The 19,015-nt window shown below is 39.3% G+C and overlaps 2 protein-coding genes across 2 annotated transcripts in view; one reads left to right on the top strand and one right to left on the bottom strand.

Moving 5' to 3' along the window:
• The window catches only part of LOC119650999 (actin cytoskeleton-regulatory complex protein PAN1-like), a 375,349-nt gene extending 364,531 nt beyond the window's left edge, over positions 1–10,818 (bottom strand). The window contains exon 1 of the mRNA XM_038054284.1: positions 10,121–10,818. The gene's annotated coding sequence lies outside the window, so the exon portion shown is untranslated. The remainder of the gene's footprint in view (positions 1–10,120) is intronic.
• LOC119651000 overlaps positions 1–19,015 on the top strand; it is a 614,818-nt gene that overhangs the window by 506,020 nt on the left and 89,783 nt on the right. The window lies entirely within an intron of this gene.

Raw genomic sequence — 19,015 nt, 5'->3', positions numbered from 1 at the left:
ATTACAAACAATGACTGGAGTCTTAAAATTAAAACCAAATCTTCCTTCAAGCCTCTGTTAGAATGTATCCATCCATTCTATAAATGAACAATCTTAACATATAAATTTGTAGGAATCACATCAAATGTAGGTTTCATGGTCAAGTGTTCCAAAACCACTACGTCAGAAGCACAACATTCGATGAAGATCAAGGCACCTTGTTTACTATTATACATATAATAGTATCTACAGATGTGGAATAGATTTCATTTCTTTCTTTCTATCTATCGTGAACAAATTGCTAAATTTGTTTATCGAAATGCCATTAGCTTATCAGAGCTGCTGAGATGTGTAAGTGAAAGGTTAACAGCGCGGCAGGTGTAAAGCTCTTAAATAGCGATGGGAAGTATATTCCTTAGAGGAAACAACGGAAACGGTTACCTGGTAGTGTGGAAGCATGCCCAGTTGATAGCCTTGAAATTTAATTTCTTTTTATCTTGGAACAAGCTTTTAACCGATAGTAGCGCTTACATCATACCCATACGAACGCATATAACTATAAGTCATTAGCCATAAGATACATATTTGTGTGTATGCATACAATTACCACAGTAATATACTGAACAGCGTTTGGCGGCTAGCAAATTTAGATTGTGTTCTTCGCAAAAATAGATTTTTTTTACTTTGAAGCTGATATTGAAATTGAAACCTAACAAGATTTCCACATTTGTTCTGCTCGTTAATTTTGAAATGAAAATAAAATTTTCCTAGAATATTTATTTACATGACAAACATATTGTGTGATGAATTTTCCCACTGTTTTTGTTGGGTTTTCTTAAAGACTCTTTACCATGTTCACTAGTCTTCTGGCTAATGTGAATATAAATACATAAGTGTATCTGGACCCAGCAAACCAACTGCAAAAGCAACTTAAATTTTAGCTAAAGAACTTGAAAGTCAAGAATGGAATTGACAAAACCATACCAGATTAGTCCCATATCAATTTCATTTTTGATTTATGTTTGCGCATGACATATCGCTGGCAGGAATGTTTAAAATGAGAATAATTGATAATTTGTCGATTGCTATTTCAAAAATATACCAATGAATTATTTCCAGCAAATGATTTGAAAATAATGGCATTTTAATATGTGGAAACGGGCTCATTTTCGACAACTTGATTAATATTAAATGATAATTTAAATGAGAAGTAATATTTTTCTAAAGTTGAAGTAAACTGTAATCACAATGTTAATTTAAGCTTCCATGATGTCCATTTTTTCCAATAACTTTCGAAAATATTTGCCAAGCAAATGCCCAGGAATTGTAGAATTTGCTCTCACCTTAATGCGATATTGACTTAATAAAATTCACAATGCGCAAACAACTCAATGAAAGGTTCCCGCTAAGAACGATGTTCATAAAGGTTATTGGTCCACAGTTCAGACAGTCCATGACATCATCAAAGATACTTTTTGAAAGACACAAAAGACCAAACAAACTTGTACAATAACTCAATTGACGAAAAATTCGCACACAATGTATACATACGTGTACATCGCATCAAGGTCAAGAAAATTGTTATTGAACCGTATAAGTCATTTGCGTAAAGGTAAAAATTTGGCAATACTCGCAATGCATTGTATATTTGTCACCTCATTCGCAAAACCAAATTTGTATGGTATAGTTCATAATTTGTGAATGAATCACTACTTTTTATTAGCTGGGGCACCTATTATATGTACATTATATGAGTGACCTAAAACCAAAAATCAGGTCGCTGAGTGAGTTATGTTTGCACATCAATTTTGGTAATATAGACAAGTACTATATAAACATAATGCGTTTAATATTCATGTGTTCAACATGCTCTTGAAAATATGTATGTGACTAAAAGCAAACGAATTTAAATGCAATACGTGCTCCGGCGAGAGAATTTCGAACTGAATCGTTTAGTGGAATTTAAACTCTGAGCAGTTTTAGATATGCAGGAATGAAGAAGATCTTTTTTACTTATACCTTACAAATGCAAATAATTGCCGAACAAGGATTTTAGAGACAAAATACATAATTGAGATGATGGCGGTAGGGACAATCTCCAAAAGCTAGACGAGAACAAACAAAATGGATATCATGATCTAAATTAAAAGATAAGAGTAGAAAGGAATAGTAATCACTCCCACATATTTACATCTTTCTAACCTGTCCCTCCACTCATGAAATTAGTGCATAATTTCGGCGTTAAGGCCGCCATCCATGATTAAGTCCGCCTGACAGTTACGTCTGAATAGTCCACAGTTGATCGGCGGCTGGAACTTGAATTTGATCTGGTTGGCCTAGCAGTTTTGACTATTTAATCGACCAGAAGGGAGATAAGGTGAACCAGTAGGTGTGTGGGCTAATACGCCCTTCCAACGGTCACCGCACAGACGATGCCATCCACGATCAGTTGCGCCTGAGCAGACCACAGTTGACTGGCGGCTGGAACATAGGTGGGATGCGCTTGTTTGTCAGTTTCAGGTTCAGCTGGCCGATGATTTAATGAGGAATCGTCGGAAATTTTTACAAATGATTAATTGATTTTGTTGTATAAAGGATTGAACTACGCGACACCACACTTGAAAGTGAAAGCGGAAGACACGATTATAGATGTCGAAAGAGGTAATAGGTACCTGGAAAAGGATGATCGAGAGAACGCAAGGTACCTCAACTTTTCACAATGTTGGGCGATGACGACTTTACGATTTCTTACGAGGGCAGAGGTAAATCGTCACACGCTGCCTCACCTCTGCCCTGGGAGCAGCGTGACCGAAGCGGCTCGCAGATGTTAAGTGCTCCTTTATATAATTCGCAGAACACAACATGGTTACGAATTATATTGAGTGTAAATCAGCTTCCCCTCTACTAAGTGAAATGTTTATGACAGGTATCAGGGAACTAATAGAACACGGTGGGATAATGTCCACCTTTTGGGTTAGATCAGTTGATGATGTGCTAGCGATTGTGGACAAATCGCTGATGAATGGATTGCTAGAAAAAGTCAATCAGCTCCATAAAAATATACCACTCACCATGGAGACTGAACAAATGGGTGAAATACCATTCCTGAACATTAAAATAATTAGAAACGGAAATAACTTCTAGTTCGATATATTCAGGAAGCCCACAGGCATAAATCGAGTCATTCCTTTCCATTCATACCAGAATAATTTCGCGGTTTTCCAGAGAATGATACCAAGAATGCTAAACATCCCCCTAAGTAGATCAAGATTGCTAGAAATGGCTTATATAAAAGACACGGCGAGAAAGAACGAATACAGCGCCGACATTATAGACGCGATAATAAGAAAGAAACAGGCTGTCAATAACAGGAAATTGACGTCTTTGCACCTCTTTGTGGCCTAAGATCAGTAAACTCGACTTAGGAGCGTAAATATCCCGAAATCTAAAGAGAAAGAGAGCGGGATCTATAAGATCACATGCCGGAAATGCACCAGTATATATATAGGCCACACTAAGCAGTTGGTCCAAATACGATTCGAAGAACATATCAAAGCATCGGAGCTAGCAACAAAAAAAAACCTATTACGGCATGTCAGTAAAAACACATAGTAGATGTTCCAGGTAATTAACTGCTTTAATAGGTTACGATATATTAAGCTGTAGAGTTAAGCGAAACAAATTGGTATAAAACCAGTACTTAAGAATGACACATGTCCGAAACTCGTGTCTGCATTTTTCAAACTTACTTAAAGCGAACTATAGAACAAGTGGCTGGATGGACTGTAGACTTTTCAGGCATGACTGACAAGCCTGCCTGACCGCGGTCGGGCGGCTTTGGACAGTGTCCGAGAATTCAATGCACATCTTCATCGGTGGTAAACATTTTTTTGAATGCTAAAACACAAAAATATCTTAAATTTGCGCTTCAACCTCTTTCATGACCAGAGTTGAAAATATAATTTCGTCCGGCTTTGCCACTACGTTTGGAGTCCAGCACGCGACCATATGGGCTAGGAATTGTTCAGACGTTTTTGACAGGCCTGTCGTGCTGTTGATGGCCGGCTTTATATAGAATGATACCAACCAACATTTTCTTAACTTCATATGTAGTAGGAATGCAATTATAAAATCGTTATACTTCCTCATCCCCTGATGGAGTCATATTGAACTAAAACTTCACATCTCTAACATACTCCTCTGGTATGCTTGAAATAATGTTAAATCATATATCGAAAACTATAACTGCAACCACTAGTTGCTCTAAAGTAAGATGGGCAAGTGTGATGGGGCGTATGACAAACTAGCGAGGCTGCAAGAGTTGGAATCGACAATAGCTGACACCTGGATGGAACTAAAGAACGCAATCTAAAGTGCATTAGAAGAACTACTTTAGTGTAAGTTTTAGTTTAGAAGAAATCAATCATTCTATCGAAAATGCGAAGAATCGGAAAAAAATAAAGCAAATCGACAGTAAACCAAATGAAATGTTAAATTATAGAAACTTCAGATGATCAGTAAATAGAATAATCGAATAAAATCGAAAATCAGAAGTTCGTTGCATCAACTATCTTTTAAATAAGAAGAATTGTATGTTAATATCTTTTGCTGAAAAAAGGATCACACATCACATCCTATTATTAATATAAAAATTTTAGCCTGAAATGAAAAAATATTCCGGTTTTTCTCATTTGACTGAATACTAATAAATTTGTAAAGCTAATCAATTGGAATAGTGATATGGGAAAAAGAAGAGTCCGGAAAAGATTGGGGAAAACCGTGGATGGGAGTAGCTTCTAAGGAAGAAGCAAACGAGGTTGTGAAAATCTAGAGAAATAAATACTTTTGGTTGTATTCAAACGACGATGATAGCCAGAAGAGAAAAGAAACAAAAAACCAATAAGAAAACCGGAAGCTCAGCGCTTTAGGTTTAAAAGATTTTATTGATTTTTATGTAAGGATATTTGGGGATACAATACCGTTCCTTTTATATATAACTCGTCGTTCATATACGTTGAACATACCTGATATTCAATTCGATGTGGTACCAACAAGGCAAATTTTTACCTATTATAATTTTGTTAATAATAGCAGAAATTCCACCAAACTTTCTAAAGTGCCGCTTTGTATTAAACCTTATATTACTACACTATTATATTATACTAATATGCTATTATTAACATTATTTGAGCAGATATCAAAGATAGATAGAGAGTATTTGGGATATTAGGTACCATGTGAATGGACCCCCATAATATTTTGCAGTTGGGTAATTTCTGAGAATGGGTCCTTGGAGTAATTGACCCCCTTTGAAGCCCCGCACTCCTCCCCTTTGCAACCAATATTAAAACTGGTATCTGATTTGAATCCTCCCATTTGATATCCCAGACGGCTACATTTCGTGAAAAAAAAGTGCTGTCTGGAGGCCCCTCCCCCTTAAAGACAACGTGCAGCAATGCAATCCACCGTATGCGTGGAGGTTCGTAGGGCCAATGTTCCCACCGGATTTCGTGACAATATATGTAACTATTTCTGAGAAAAGTGCATGTGATAGCCAGACAGACAGTAAACCGATTTTAGTAACCAATAAAATTTTGACAAGTCAAAAACCGAAAAGTGCGCGACACAGGTGAATCGAATCACATCCCTCCAGTGATCTTTTCATTTGATTTAAACTGTAAATTGCAAACCAATCAATCAATGGGACCTAGCCAGCTCTTATAAAAAACATCCGGGCCCGTGGTGAAAATTATCCGACGCCACTTTCCTTTCCTTTAATTTTATTAAAGTCTGTACTCCGCACTACCAAAAAAATTTAGGCCTGGGAAGAATTACTTCTTTCCCTCCCCAACGCGGATAGGTCTACTTCCGTTCTACTTTACACAAAACCTTAAAAACATTTGAAGATTCTTCCTTTATTGTTCGCTACGTTTGCTTTGTATCGAAACTTAAGTGTAATTGACTTGAGTTTTCTACGAATAAAAAGATTCCATGTAGTATCATATATCAATGTATTCATGAAGATATAGTGCTATGACTGCCTTCATAAATTTGCCTTCAGATACCTTATAATTGGTGCCATGATGAATGCAAGTGAATAGGACAGATGGTGGCAAATAGTTCTTACAGTAAAAGTGCACAAATACAATGTTTTATTATTAACGACTCTTTGAAGAATAACAGAACCAACATGGCTACTGTTTGAAAAATTGTATATGTTTTATGACCACAGCAAACTATGCATTTCCATTGCATCGTTTTCCGTTTAATTTAATGACAAATGAAACGCTAATTTATGAGCAAGGAGCTGTACAAGTTTTCATTGTGCATGCATATACATATATTGTATCTTGTAAGCAATCTTTGTGTGCATTTATTGAAGAATCTCAAATCAAATCTCAAATAAATTCTCCTGAGTGGTTATCGTACTTCGTAATATCGTCTCGAACAAATTACTTGAAAAAATTTGGGAAAAATTTCAGTAGACTGGTAGAAAAGATATATTATATAAACTCATAAGTATCTTGTTTGATATGCAACATAATGAGTATTTCATGAATCTAGCAATGTAGTCCGTAAATTTCAACGATTTGTTTTGTACTCAACCTCAATTGCGTACAATGCACGAGGTTTCAGCATTTACCGTCCTATGGAAGTAATGTATACATATCTACATAGTTTTAGTGGTTTAAGCAAATTTTGATGAATGAATTGCTTTGGAATGCAAGGGGTCTGAAATATGTGAAATAATCAACTATACATAAATTCTCTAATTAATTCAGAAAATTTGGCTTCCTTAAAAATGAGCACGATTCAGTGTTTATATAATTAAGAAAATAAATTAACGACTGCAATACTATTGACCATATACCATTAGATATTAAATGTCAGCATTTCTGAAATCAATAACACCCCCTGCAACATCTCTATGTTCATTTGAAAATGCTATGTACTTATTTTTGCGCCATTCCATCTTTACTAAAAAACAGGTCTGTTGTCTACAAAAAAAACTTTCATAGTTTATTCCATTGACACTACTGACTACCGGTTGTACCTCTCAATAATTACTTAAATTTACACATTCTGTTTGCAATGATTGATTTGCTCATCAATATCATTCACGTGACCAAGTAAAATCAACAAGACTTCTAGCACTAATTCCACTGGAATTCCCTCCTATCAGGTTAACAATCATATATTTATTTATATACGAGTATTTGCCTTAGGGGAACGTGAAGCTATAATAACATCTGATGTGTTGCATTAGTATCATCCTGCTAGTCAACAAATCTGAGAAATTCCAAATATCCATATAAAAAAGACGAGCGTTGATACTTAGCATAAACTATGGTTACATTATATCTTTCTCGATAAGAACCTACAAAGATCAGCAAAAAACAATGAAAGCATATAGTGCATATGTTATACATACAAATATTATCATGAGAAATATCTTGCACCATAAACTTAAATACAAAATGGTTAATGGCAGAGAAGCTACATATTCAGATATACACATAAGACGTAAGAGTCAAATATATATACATATATATTACTTTTTATCGCTCCTGAGCTCGACTAAAAGAGAATGGAAAAGTCATCACAGATAATTTGAAATGTCGAGAAGCATATATAGTAAAGATCTTGAACTTCAATGGAATTGAGTAAATTCACCTCGGTGAATTAAATGCAATTCAGGCATTCAAAATTTAATTCTACCAGAAAAGTTATCATCGCAATCAACAGCACAACCACCGATATCTTCCCAAGGCCTAGCTTAGTAAGGACCATTTTTGCAAAGAGGTCCCTTAATTTGATATCCCTAACAGCTGTGTGGGGTCCCGGTCTAGGCCATCGCTCTAGGCCATCGCTCCATCTGAAACGTATGGACTCTCCGGGCTGGTTCATACTCACCCATATAGATTAATTGACCCGCCCACCTCAATTTACTCAGCCCGATTTTATTCATAACCAAACGGTCGTAATATCGCTTATGAATTTCGTCGTTATGTAGGATATGAAATCGTCCATCTTCATGAAGGGAGCCAACAAATTTTCAGAGGATTCTTCTCTCGAACGCATTTATTCACTGCCTCAAACTTTCAGCATAGGTTGGTGTAACTTTTTGGCTCCATATTTAACCAGTTCGGCTGTAATTCTGTAATTGATTCTTAAGCCGACGATTTGCATACACTGATTCTTCCATGATTTTTGATGGTAGTATTTGTCAACGCTTTCACTGTCGGGAGCTGGTTAATGCTCTCATTGTTGAGCAATTCATCAAAATGCTCAATCCATCGCTCCAATATGCCTGGAAATCAGATTTCCCTGTTTGCTTCGGCAGGATGAAAATCGAGATGTTTATGGCTTCATCGTCGGGATGTCCCTGTACTTCTCAAGTTCACTGACCTGTTGGCTCTCCAAAGCTTCCTTTTCTGTCTGTCAATTATCTTTTCCATTTCACGGAGTTTTATTTGGATTAACTGACAGACCATGTCTGAGGCACCAGCTGTCTATCAAATCAACGGCACGTTGTATATTCCTACACACCGTTCCAAGATCCCGATCAACAGCAAGTACAGCCATGTCATCAGCATAAGCTTGAGCGTGTATTGGCAAATTTTGCAGTTCGCATAGCAGTGAGTTGATCAGCATACTCCACAGCCTTGGGGGCAGCTCTTCATTGCTTCTGTAGTCAGGTAGCGATCGACCCCTACCTCAGCGCACAGCAATCTTTGCGTTAGCATAGCATGAATCCACTTAATTAAAGCATCATCAACACCATGCGCTCTGGCGGCATCACAAAGTTTTTGAAAAGGCGCACAGTCAAAAGCCCCTTCAATGTCCATGAACACCCCCATCGCGTACTCACCATTCAAAGTTGCATCCTCTACCTTTGTGACCAAAGAATGAAGAGCAGACTCACAGGACTTTCCACATTGGTAAGCATGTTGGTTTTCACTAAGTGGGTGTGACCTAAGTGCGTTTCCACGAATGTGACGCTCCACCAGTCTCTCCAAACCTTTCAGCAAGAATGAAGTCAAACTGATCTGTCTGAAGTTCTTTGGATTAGAATAATCATTTTTCCCAGGTTTCGGTAAGAAAACTATCTTAACTTTTTGCCAAGAGGAAAGCACATAACCCAGAACAAGACATCTTCGAAAAACAATTTTTAGAGGTCGCTCTAAATTCTCCATAACCTCCTTTAGCATTGTCGGATAGATGCCACCCATGCCAGGTGCTTTGAAATGTTCAAAGGACAATATCGCAGCTCTCACCTTTTTATAGGTAACAACCGCTTTCGCAGTGTTCCAGTTCCTCTTGCAGCATTTGCGTGTTGAAGGGTTTGCAAGAACCGTCAACTCTCCACTTCTCTCACCCGTTCTCCCGGGTGGTGTATTTCCAGGATGGTAACGAAAGGGAACGTAATGTTGAAAAACAGTTTAAGCTTTTCACCTAGTCCTGTTGTAAGTTGACGTAAGTAGCCAACAGCCGATCCGTAGCGTCGTGACAGCTACCAGATACACATGTTAGTATTCGACTTTATTTCTGAGTGCTATTTGTCTATTTCTCACCAATAGTGGGAGACACCATACGTTAATATTAATGGACGCTGAATATAATATGCTAGAAGGTAGTCAGAAATACGCTAGCTCGGAATTATTAATCTGACTTGACTCAGAAACGCATTCAGCGGGGCAACTGATATCCGATATCCAGTTTGTGATACTAATCACTCTTTCGACAGTAAAGTTTAAACCGTGACCTTCATTTCCAAAAGCTTGGTTATCTAACTACTAAGCCATCGGATCCATACTATAGCCTGAGCACCCGTCAGTTATGCGAAGTATATCCCCACACTTCAGCTCTACTTATTTCAGTCTTGCTAGCACAGGAAGCTTTATCTTTTATTCTTTCCAAATTATTCATCCTTCCAATTGTTTTCGTGGTAAAAAAATTTCGAATCTGCCTACTTTCCGTTGAGAAAATGTTCTCAGGGATAACATCAATAATTATTTGAAATTTATGACTCTAGTAAACCCATGCTGAGACCACACCACGATTTTAACGATTTAATAGAAAACTTCATTAGTATAAATACTTCACTAAACACGTGCTCGGATTGGAGCATTCTGCTTACCTCAAAAGTTTCCCCGCGTAAGGCCGACGTCATTCAAGCTTTCAGAAGTGTTGGCTACTTTGTTGATTAAACACTAATTGGAAAATGTAAACAACATCACTCACTGTTTCGTTGAGGGTGAACTACACTCCTAGTGACTCTCAAGTGTATCACTTAATATTTATTTAACGAAAAATATAATTATGTATAGCACACTTAAGGTTAACTCATGTCATCAAATTAGAGGACCCGCTGAATGACAGAGATACGCGCACGGCGAAAAAGATACTAACCAAAAAGATGGGAACCGGCCGAGATAACGCCACCGCACAAAAACTAATATATATATTTATCTGTATGTATATTTAGCAATAAAAACTTGATCACTAATGACAATTTCCTAACCGAGTAGCAACCGGTACACGATTTATGCATATAGGAAAGAATTATCTAGATACCCCCATATACGTATGCAAGCGATTCTTGTAATACAAAAGAATCTCGTTCAAACGATCGCAAAAGAATTACTTTTCGCTGAACAAGTCAGTCAGACTCTAGACACAATCGGAGACAATCTGTACGTCGCGATAGTTTGTAAATAAAAAGCGCGACTGTGTCCAATTTGCTTTTGTTGGTGGGCCTTTCGGTGCGATCACTGCGATCACGATCACTTCTGTTGGCGAATGTGAGCTTACAGAGAGTTAAAAAGCTGAGAACGGGCGATATAATGGAATCAGGGCTCTGCAGTATCTATCTGACGCCAGCCCGTTTCAAGATACTTTTTGGTGGAAACATTGAAACTTTTTTGGCTGTGCGATATACTTGAAGATCATTGATCTTCTTTGCTTCTTGCGCTTTGCCCAAAATTGTGGTAATCATCTCACCTTGGCAGCGGTTGTAATTGCATACGAAATGAGTGGGTCACGCAACGCGAGTTAGACCTAGGAACACTTTTCGGAAGATATCATCTATTGTCCAGTGGGATATGATTGAGTGATCACAATTTTATTGTTTTCTTTCAGCTTCCTGAAATTATAAGACAAGATTTTTGCGATCTTTTATAGCAGAGGCGATCATCACCTTGAAAATTGCACACCCACGTTTTTTTTTACACAAAGCACGATGTAATTCCCACTTCTTACAACACGGTCACTAACTTTGCTGCCAACAATTCTCCCTCCGGTCCTAGTTAAAATAATCAATGCGAGTTATAATTACTATTATGCGGGTCATACAGCAATTATTCAATTAACTAAAATAAATAGTGATATTTTTTTACCCCATATATATAATTTTATGAACTTAAATTTATTCAACAATTTTCAGTCAACCTGAAAAAAATAGTTATGGTAATAACAGCACGTCTGGTCAAACCTAAAACTGCGCCCAATGTGGGTTATTTGCATCCATATGTTAGTTATTAGATATTTAGATTTCAATACTAAGTACTGTTATTTTGCCAGACACAACGAAAGTCGCATTTACTAAAGGTTTCAGTTCATGCACGATGAGTTTTTTAGGTACCACTTAGTCCTCATACTGACTCCTCACCTCAAAGCCAACATTATCCTATTGTTTGGAATGACTAAATGACTTCACAATTTGTTATTACAAATGGCGCCCAACGTGAGATCTAACGTAAAGGGGGGCCATTTGTAATGACTAAATGAGATTGTGTTGGGGCGATGATCAAAAGACCATGACTTACACTAGTACTAAGCACCAAGCAGTTATACTCGTGCGATCCTACGTAGTTACAAAATACAAAGGTGACAAGTCATTGGACAGATCCGCTGAACTCCCCAGCAAGATCGAGCACGTTTGCAGAATAATGTTTTTCTGCATGGTTTGAACCAGATTAAACCTCCAAACAAGCCTTCAGAGATTTATGTGCAATAACCTGCAACTCACAATATTATAGGTCCAGCAACCACCCTCTCGAAACCTCAAATTCCTTTGATTTACCGGGTCAGTGGCTCATAGTCTACCTTCTTCTAAACAATATTCAATATTGCTATTATGTTCGATAGCAACAACTTGTCAACTAACAGCACGTCAGACTTGTGTGTATGGTGTATGGTAATTAGTTTGAACTTGCCAGGCCTGGCACATGTTGTAAGCACAACTGTCGAGTACTGTCTGCGGCTCAAACCAGTGAATCAAACAAGTCCCAGTGATCAGCCCATGCTGATATGCGAGATTTTGATAGATCCTTCCCTGCAGCGTTATGTCTGTGCCTGTGTTGCGCTGGTACAATAAGAGTGTAGAATAAGATGTCCCAATGCCTCTAATGCCGAACCATACATTCTGCACCCGTCCTTTCATTATCAGTTTTCTATGTGCACAAGTGGTGGCCACAAATCACTGCCAGAGACAATTCACGTGTTTACCGTAGATTGCCTTCGACTTTCATTTATCGATCCACTCTTGGTATGATTCTACTCCACTCATCATCATCATCAACGGCGCAACAACCGGTATCCGGTCTAGGCCTGCCTTAATAAGGAACTCCAGACATCCCGGTTTTGCGCCGAGGTCCACCAATTCGATATCCCTAAAAGCTGTCTATCGTCCTCACCTACGCCATCGCTCCACCTTAGGCAGGGTCTGCCTCGTCTTCTTTTTCTACCATAGATATTGCCCTTATAGACTTTCCGGGTGGGATCATCCTCATCCATACGGATTAAGTGACCCGCCCACCGTACCTTATTGAGCCGGATTTTATCCATAACCGGACGGTCATGGTATCGCTCATAGATTTCGTCATTGTGTAGGCTACGGAATCGTCCATCCTATATGAAGGCCAAAAATTCTTCGGAGGATTCTTCTCTCGAACGCGCGGATTTCATCATCGTAGCTGTGATCGGTTGTGATTTTCGACCATAGATAGGAGAAATTGTCAACGGTCTTGTATTCTCCTATTCTCCTATCTTTTCTCCTATCCTTATTCTTCTTCGTGTTTGGTGCGGTTTGATGTTGTTGGTTGATTCGTCTTCGGTGCTGACGTTGCCACCATATATTTTGTCTGGCCTTCATTGATGTGCAGCCCAAGATCTCGCGCCAATCACCGCCTGCTCGATCTGGATGAAGGCAGTTTGTACGTCTTGGGTGGTTCTTCCCATGATGTCGATATCGTCAACATAGGCCAGTAGTTGGGTGGACTTAAAGAGGATCGTACCCCTTGAATTTACCTCAGCATCACGGATCACTTTCTCGAGGGCCAGGTTAAAGAGGACGCATGATAGGGCATCCCCTTGTCGTAGACCGTTGTTGATGTCGAATGGTCTTGAGAGTGATGTTGCTGCTTTTATCTGGCCTCGCATATTGGTCAGGGTCAGCCTAGTCAGTCTTATTAATTTCGTCGGGATACCGAATTCTCTCATGGCCGTGTATAGTTTTACCCTGGCTATGCTATCATAGGCGGCTTTAAAGTCGATGAACAGATGGTGCAACTGTTTTCCATATCCCAACAGTTTTTCCATCGCTTGCCGCAAAGAGAAAATCTGATCTGTTGCTGATTTGCCAGGAGTGAAGCCTCTTTGGTATCGGCCAATGATGTTCTGACCGTATGGGTCTATCCGGCCTAGCATGATGGTGGAGAATATCTTATAGATGGTACTCAGCAACGTGATACCTCTATAATTGCTGCACTGTGTGATATCTCCCTTTTTATGTATGAGACAGATAATGCCTCGTTGCCAATCGTCAGGCATTGATTCGCTGTCCCATACCTTGAGCACAAGTTGATAAACCACTTGGTGTAACTGGTCGCCTCTATATTTAACCAATTTGGCTGTAATTCCGTCGGCTCCTGGCGACTTATGATTTTTTAGCTGATGAATTGCACGGACTGTTTCTCCTAAACTTGGTGGTGGCACTCCACTCAAAGAACTGAAAAGTCGATCTCTCAAGAAAGTGGAGTCAGCCCGCAATTTTCTTTACAAACAGTCATTTGCAAGAGATTCACTGGCCCCTTGCTGTAAAAGTAAGCGCATAGTGAATCGATTTGGCGGTGGTGTTGTGCTACGCCATTGTTCTCAATGTCACGAAGCAAACTCACTGCTCGGCGGTACAATTTAAGTGATACTTATTATTCCTATTTTTCTTGATTTGAATTGTTTTTCCGAGTTGTCAGGCAGATGTCAGTGTTTAGCTAATTCTAGTACAATGTGGCAAGCATTTAAGCTAGGACGATCCTTCCTACTCAAAAGATAGAAAAGAACAGGTATACAGAATAGTGTACTTCGGTATGGTTTCAACCAAAATGTGTGAAAGTCCCAGGACATCAAGGGAACCCGTGAAGGATTTAGGTACAAACCTGTAGCTGACAGTATTATGGGAACTATAACCTCTTGCTCAAAACGCCAAATTTCTTTTGATTTCCCGACCCGGTGGTTCATAGTTCAGTGCATTGCATTCGACTTCCATTCATCGATCAGCTCCTGTTTTGACTTCATTCCACCCACAGGATTTAAAGATCGACCATTCAAGTTAAGTAGAATCAACCCACAGAATGCCTTACAAATAGCCTGCTTTTTGCTGTAAAAATAACTACATACGATAATGTTGTTCCTCCACGTCACCAGGCAAGTTGATCCACTCCATAGCAGAGTTTGCATGATGCATTCCGCATTTGGACATAGTGGTCCATTAGACATTTTCCAGGTCGGTTTTTGTCCATGACACTATTCCGAATGCATAAGCCAGTGAAGGGATTGAAAACACAGTCAGTGCGATTATATTATTTTTCCCCGAGGAATTCGATTTCAGTAGCAGCTTCACGCGTCGCAGCAATTTGGACATCAGAGCATCCTTCAGATCCCTAATTCGATTCATTGCAGAATTTCTAGCTATTTCTAGAAGTTTGCCTCGATCATAGCTTCGATGGGGGCGACACTTGTCTAATCCAAATTCAATCCGACTAAATGTGTTAGCATGCACTTATCATGCAGGCTAAATTTGATTGCAAAACCATGCCCTCTAGCGTCATTCAGTCTGCAGTTGATCAGCCTTCAGAAGGTGGATGATGTCATCATTGCCCGTGTATGGCACACGCTGCGCTATCGTCCTGTTCCAATTTTTATACCTGCGATGAATACTGTGGAAAATCTTTCAATGCTTGGGTCTATCCGTCACTTTCTGAAAATTCGCCCTAAATTTTCATCGAATATCATCTTCGTTCTGCAACACTTGCGATGGCATTACCTTCGCTACTAGAATACACTCATTGATTTAAGCCTTCACCAATGCCAGCTTGATAGAGCATTTCTACTTCATAAGTGCACCTGATCTTTATCTATTTTCCCGTCTTCGATATTCGCTCTTCTTCGCTAACATCTCACCGATGCTGGTGATGTATTGCACCGGTGCCATAACAGTACAGTCAGAAATGAGATGGTCCAACGTCTCTAACGCTGAACAACACATTCTGCGCTGGTCGTTCTCCACCCATTCTTTCATGATGAGCTTTTTATAAGCTCGGGTGGCAACCACGCCATCCTGAATGGCACACATAAACCCCTCCGTCTCAGCAAAGAGTTCCCCAGCACACACGCATCTGTTCAACAAATGCAAATCGACGAATGGCTACCAAAGACAAATCACGTGTTTACCGTGCATTGCCTTCGACTTCCATTCATCCATCCGCTCTTGATCCGACTTCACCTCACTCAGAGGATTGAAAGATCGATCCTTCAAGTTAAGTGGAGTCAGCCCACAGTCTGCCTTACAGACAGCCGCATGCAAGGGACTCGCCTGCTCTTTGTTGTAAAAATAAGCGTGCAGCGAGTCGACTTGGCGATGATGTTGTGCCGCCACGTCAAACACGCCCCTACCTCCGATGTCACGAAGCAGTTTCATCCGCTCCATGGCACACTTAGGATGATGCATTCGGAATTTGGACATAGTTGTCCGCATCCGCCGCTGGACGTTTTCCAGATCGGTCTTCGTCCACGGCAATATTCCGAATGCATAAGCCAGTGAAGGGATAGCGAATACATTCAACGCGCTTATTTTATTCTTCCCTGAGAGATACGATTTCAGCACCAACTTTACACGTCGGAGGAATTCGGACATCAGAGGATCCTTCAGACCACCAACTTAAGCATGGGTTCCTTGCAGAATGCCTAGGTACTTGTAGAAGTCTGTCTCCGTCATAGCTTCGATGTGGAGGTCACCAATGCTATGTCCGGCATGCGGCTCGTGACGACCTTTGCGGATGGCTTGGATTCGACACTTGTCTAATCCAAACTCCATCCGAATATCACGGCTGAACATGTCTATTATTCGCAACAGACTTCTAAGATGGTCGTTAGTCCCAGCATACAGCTTGATGTCATCTAAGTACATCAAGTGTCTCCGTTCGCACTTAGCACGTAAGCCATATTTTATTGCAAAACCATGCCCTCTAGCATCATTCAGTAGCCATGAAAGGGGGTTCAGTGCCATACAAAACCAAAGGGGGCTCAACAAATTCGCCTGGAAGATGCCCCTCCGTATATGGATGGGCTCTTAATACCTCAGAGCCCATCCATATACGGACGCACCCTCAGATGTAAGGACTGATAAAGTGGTAGGCCATCCTTCCATGACTGTTGCCAAAAACTGTATTAGTTTCGGATCAATGCGATACAGATGTAGGATATCGATTAGCCAGGTATGCGGAAAGCTATCAAAAGCCTTGGCATAATCGATATAGCAACTAAAGAGGTTTTTTTGGCCTCTAGTTGCTTGCCCTACCACTGCCGAGTCGATAATGAGTTGCTCTTTGCAGCCCCTTGACCCAACTCGGCAGCCCTTCTGCTCCTCGGACAGAATGTTGTTGGTCTTGAGGTGCATATTGACGCTTCCACTAATAATGGACGTGATGAATTTTAGAGGGTTGGTAAGCAAGTAATCGGTCTTGTATCTGCGAGGTCCTGCACTGTGTCCTTCTTAGGGATAAGGTAGGTAATCCCAGCAGTGAGGAAGGATGGATTATTATTATTATTTCAACTTATCCTCATATCTTTGTGTCTTCGACTGTCGTGCATATTGCATACAAAATTTTACCCACTGTTGTCATCCAGACCAATGGGAACGTTGTGTGGTTTTCGTTGTAGTCTTGTCATGAAGACTACATACAGGAACAGCAGTAAATCGAATTTCTAAACGGCACGGAATTTGGTGGCGTATATGCAGGTTATGTATGGTGTAACTAGTTGCGGGTGTGTCAAAGAAGCTTAGGTGTGTTTCTTGTATTTGCATGCGCAAAACTTTTCATGCGTAAATGATTGAAGAATGTGCAGTGCTTTTCTTCCATACAAATTCAAACAATATCCGGAAGACGAATCTTCTGCATGTTGCCTTTTTGAGTCTCAATAATATCCAACTACTCACTGCTTTCCCTCGGTGATGTCCTAAAATAATGCCTTATATTTTCGTCCTTTTCTAATGCTATTTTCAAAATTTTTACATCGATTGTTCCTGATATTTTGTACTTTCCGTTAGTTATCCTATTACTGCTCGAATATTTTTCTTTCGTTCTTCAGTAACCTCCTGCTATTTATCCTTTTTCGTCTCGTTTCATATAAAATGTTTTCTATGATTGTTTGCGTGGTAGCTAGAAAATGACCTCCACTTTCTATTTATATTAGATATTTTTTAACGAGCCTCAATAGCCGATATACAATCACACTGAAAATCATTTTCGTCAATATTGGCTACAAACAATTTCAGAACTGCGAAAAGTCTGTAGTTCCGACGTCGCCAACTGGTTTTAGAATTTTCTACTCTTAAATCTTCGGACTTCACCGCTCTGGCTAACATAATCCTACCGCTGTTACCAATTGTTATGTGTATATTTATGTAAAATCAGAAGCTGAACCACTTCTACGTGCAACCGCGTGACTTTCGTAATCGGAATCTCTGTCATTCTTGGAAGATCCGCCGAATGGTCCTAGATATAGTGACGTAGCGGAGAATCCAGAACATGTGATGTTTCACTACCTAAGGTTCGCGATGAAAAGTAGGAATCTGAACGAAGCGGTAGAAAGATCTAGCCCCCTGAACTGGCTTAAAGTTTCCTTCGCAATCGCAAAATCACAGAATGAGTTGAAATGTATAAATAAGGACCCGCGACCTAAAGACCTAAATGGTGAACCAGCCGAGCTGAAACTAGGGAGACCTATCCTCTACACTTGAAAATCTTTCCTACACCGTTACTAAAAGTTTTTTAATTGTATACAATATTATGAACTCAAAATTAAAGCTAATTCCCTTTCTAGCCGGAAGCAGGAAAAAAATATAAAAATCAGAGGCTTTAAATTCAACTTTTCCAATCTAAATTTAAAATTACTACATACAATATATATCTATATTTGACGTGGGTCCAAATGATGCGTATGTGAACGTATCGAATGGACGTTTTTGGATTAAATCAATCGCTATTAATTGTATAGTCGAGTAGTTGGTTATTATAAATGATATTATCAGCCGATTCCAATTCAGCGTTTTTAAAACTCGATATTCAGCAATGAATCCAATCAATAATAAATAAGTTATTAAAGAGCTGTTATCACTCTACATTACATTTATCGAGAATGTACCCTTACTTTTACAACCTAGAACATCAAGCAATGGATAATATATTTTCTCACTGCTGAACTCCACTTCATCTGCTCCGATAAAAATCTTAATTCGCCATATTTATATCCACGAGTGAGAGGAATCCATCTATGTTTCCAGTCCATATAATTTTATGGAAGTCCCTTAAAATCGAGGTAAATGCGAAAGAAATTGCTTGGATATTATCCAGAAGGAAGCATAAAATTCCTGCACTTGTGCGTACTTTATTAAAAACGTTCAATATGAACAATACTATATTCATTGCCGTCATCAATAAATTTTGTGGCAGAATTAAAAGCCGGACATCATTTT

Source organism: Hermetia illucens, chromosome 3 (genome assembly GCF_905115235.1).
Source record: "Hermetia illucens chromosome 3, iHerIll2.2.curated.20191125, whole genome shotgun sequence".
NCBI classification, from domain to species: domain Eukaryota; kingdom Metazoa; phylum Arthropoda; class Insecta; order Diptera; family Stratiomyidae; genus Hermetia; species Hermetia illucens.
Note: the sequence above shows the minus strand (reverse complement) of the source record. Positions and strands in the feature narration are given on the sequence as shown.